The following is a 3,955-nucleotide window of genomic DNA, read 5'->3' as shown; positions in this document are numbered from 1 at the left end:
GGGCAATCATGGTGGTCATGCCTCTACGATGGAAATCATTTCGGTTTTCAAAGGATGGATGACAAGGTTAAGGATGGACTAGTTCTAAGTGTCGTTTGGAGTTGAAGAGACACTTAGAGTAGTTTAGGACTTTGTTTTTCCTTTGGCCATACTATTAAGGGGGGTATGGATGGGTAGCTTGACCTAGGTGAGTCTAGTGAGTTAGGTGTGGTGCACACTTGCTAAATCTAGCACTAGGTAACTCTAAAATAGCCCTTAGATCCAATGGAGCAAACTTCATTCATGTATAATCGAGAGTTGGAAGTGAATGGATGGTCAAATACTGACCGAACGCTGGCTCAGGGTCTAGTCAGTTGAAAGCTCTAGTTTGGTTTTGGTGAATTGATGAAACCCTAAGTACTAACCTAGTTTATCAAGTGATCATGAGATAGGTAGCACATTCCAAGTGGTGAAGTAAATGAAGATCATAGCATGGTGATGATGATGCCATGATGATGATCAAGTGCTTGAACTTGGAAAGAAGAAAGAGAAAAACAAAAAGCTCAAGGCAAAGGTATAAATGGTAGGAGCTATTTTTTGGTGATCAAGACACTTAGAGAGTGTGATCACATTTAGGTTTGATAGCCATACTATTAAGAGGGGTGAAACTCATATCGAAATGCGGTTATTAAAGTGCCACTAGATGCTCTAACTCATTGCATATGCATTTAGGATCCAATGGAGTGCTAACACCCTTGAAAATGTTTGTGAAAATATGCTAACACATGTGCACAAGGTGATACACTTGGTGGTTGGCACATTTCAGCAAGGGTGAAGAAGTTAGAGGTGAAAAGGAGTTAGTCTTGCTAGTCACAAGGTGACCGGATGCTGGTCTCTGAGGAACCGACGCATTCGGTTAGTTGTAACAGCGAAGATGCTGGCGTCAGTCAATCGACCGGATGATGGATCATGGATTGACCAGATGCTGAGGTCCAGGGTCTGGTCGTATTGTCGGGCAGTGCACAGAGGCTAGGGTCTCTGACCGGACACTAGTAGGGTCTGGTCATGCATGACCGGACGCGTTCGGTGGGCAAAATGCATTTCTAGAACCTTACTGGAATTGACCAGACGCTGGTGGCTCAGCGTCCAGTCAGTTATTGCACAGCATTTGGTCAACTCAAGTGACCATTGAGATTAGGACACATGGCTGTCATCGGGTGACCGGACGCTGAGGTCCAGCGTCTGGTCAACATGACTAGAGCATCTGGTCAACCCGTGTTGTGCCCAATGAAGGGGTACAACGGCTCTATTTTGTGGGGGCTTCTATTTAAGCCCCATGGCCGGTTCAAGCTCATACTCTTGGCCATTTGCATTGAAATAGCAACCTTGTGAGCTTAGCCAAAGCCCTCCCACTCATCTCCATCATTGATTCATCATCTTTGTGAGATTGGGAGAGAATCCAAGTGCATTGCTTGAGTGATTGCATCTAGAGGCACTTGGTGTTCGTGTTTCGCTGTGAGATTCGCTTGTTACTCTTGGTGGTTGCCGCCACCTAGATGGCTTGGAGCAGCGAGGATCGTCAAGCAGAGGTTGGTGATTGTCTCTGGCTCCGATCATGGTGATTGTGAGGGGTTCTTGACCTTTCCCTGGTGGAGAGCCAAAAGGTACTCTAGTGGATTACTCATAGCTTGTGTGATCCTCATCTTGTGTTGGTTGTGTGGCACCCTATTGAGGGTTTGGCGTGTGAAGCCAATTAGCATGTGAACCTCCAAGTGAGTGAATCACCACAACGAGGACTAGCTTGCCAGCAAGCAAGTGAACCTCGGTAAAAAATCATTGTGTTCATCATTGATTCCAAGGTGATTGGTCTTCATTGTTATTCATCCTTGTAATTGATTGGTTACTTCATCTACATGGTGGTATAACCTTCTTGATCACTCTCATTACATTACCGCAAACTAGTTGTCAAGCTCTTTAGTGTAGATAGTTGTGAGAGCTTGCTTGCTTGGTTGGTGTGGCTCTTTAGTTAGCCTTTGAGAGCACACTAACATAGGGTAGTGTCATAGCTATTGTGTGAATAGATACTATCTAAACTAGAATTGTGGTAGGTGACTTGCATTTTGAGTAGGCTAGCGCAACACTTGCTTCGCCTCATAATTGTCTAACCATTTTGTTATGTGTTGTTGTAGAAATTTTTATTAGGCTATTCACCCCCCCCCTCTAGCCATTAGGACCTTTCAAGTGGTATTAGAGCTGAGGTCACCGTGATTTGAGGCTTAACAACCTTCAGTGTAAAAATGGCTCAAATCAACAACACCAAGAAGCTACCCCAATTTGATGGCTCAAATTATCCCTATTGGAAGGCTAAGATGACAACATATATCAAGTCAATCAATAGGAAGGTTTGGAAGGTGGTGGAGACTAAGATTGAGATTGAAGATGAAGAGGCTCCCACCGCCGCCGAAGAAATGCTACTCCAAAACAATGACATTGCTCTTAGTGCCATCCATGATGCTTTGGATGAGAGAACCTTTGAGCAAATCAAGAACATTGAGAGAGCTCATGAGGCATGGAAGAAATTGGAGGAATCATTTGAGGGCACTCAAGCCGTGAAGGGTGCAAATGCATACATCCTCAAAGAAAAATTTGCAAGCTTCAAGATGAAGGAAGATGAGAGTGTGCCAGAGATGTTTCATAGGCTTCAAGTGCTTGTCAATGATCTCAAAGCACTTGGAGAAGAGGTGAAGGACAAGGACTTCTCCCACAAGTTCTTGAGATGTCTACCTTCAAGATTTGGTACATTGGTCACTATTATAGTAAGGAGTGGTTTGGACACCATGACACTAAACCAAGTGTTGGGAGATATAATGACCAATGATACATATAGAGATGAAGATGAGAAGGAAGAAAAGAGGGAGAAGAAAGATGAGAAGAAGGATGACAAGAAGAAGAGCATGGCATTCAAGGCCACATCATCTAAGGGCAAAGCAAAGCAAGAAACATCAAGTGAAGATGATGATTCATGGGATGATGATGATGATGAGAAGATGGCTCTCTTTGTCAAGAGATTTGGCAAGTTCATGGTGAAGAAGGGCTATCATGCTAGGAGAAAGAAGTCTTCATCCAAGAATAAAGAAGAGTCAAGAAGATGCTTCAAGTGTGGAAGCAAAGATCATCTTGTTGCTCAATGTCCATACAATAGCGACAATGATGATGACAACAAGAAGAACAAGAAGGACAAGAAGGAAAAGAAAGAGAAGAAGGACAAGATGGCCTTCAAGAAAAAGAAGGGTGGTTCATATGTAGTCACTTGGGATAGCGATGCTTCATCAAGTGATGATGATGATGATAGCAATGATGTCAAGACCACCAAGAAGAAGGTTCTTGCAAGCATTGCTATCAATGAGAATCCTTCTCTCTTCGAATCTTCATCATGCTTCATGGCTAAGGCCACTAAGGTACAATCTTGTGATGATGAAAGTAATGAAGAACATGATGATGAAAATGAACATGAACATGAAAATGAACATGAAAATGAAAATGATAGTGATAGTGATAATGATGAGCCTACCAAAGATGAATTGTTTGACATGCTAGAAGATGCTAAAGAACATTTTGACATTAAGAGAAGAGAATGCAAAAGCTTGAATAAGGAGGTAAAAGCCCTTAAGCAAGCCCTTGATGAGCTCAAAGCAACTCATGAGAGGCTAGAGGAAGCCCATGAGAAGCTAGGCAAGGCTCACAAGAAGCTTAAAAAAGCTCATTCTTCTTCGCTTAATGAGCAAAATAAAAAGAAGCATGTTAAAACTTGCAATATAGACTTAACTTGTGATATAATTGATGAATCATTATCTATGCCTATCATTGTTCCTCCCACTAACCCTTCTTGTAGCACCTCCACCTCCACCTCATCTAATAGTGATGGTCTCACTTTTGATGCCTCACTAGTGGTTGAGAATGAGAACCTCGAGAAGGA

The sequence above is a fragment of the Miscanthus floridulus genome, chromosome 1 (assembly GCF_019320115.1).
Source record: "Miscanthus floridulus cultivar M001 chromosome 1, ASM1932011v1, whole genome shotgun sequence".
Classification (NCBI taxonomy): domain Eukaryota; kingdom Viridiplantae; phylum Streptophyta; class Magnoliopsida; order Poales; family Poaceae; genus Miscanthus; species Miscanthus floridulus.
This window is presented reverse-complemented; position numbering follows the sequence as displayed.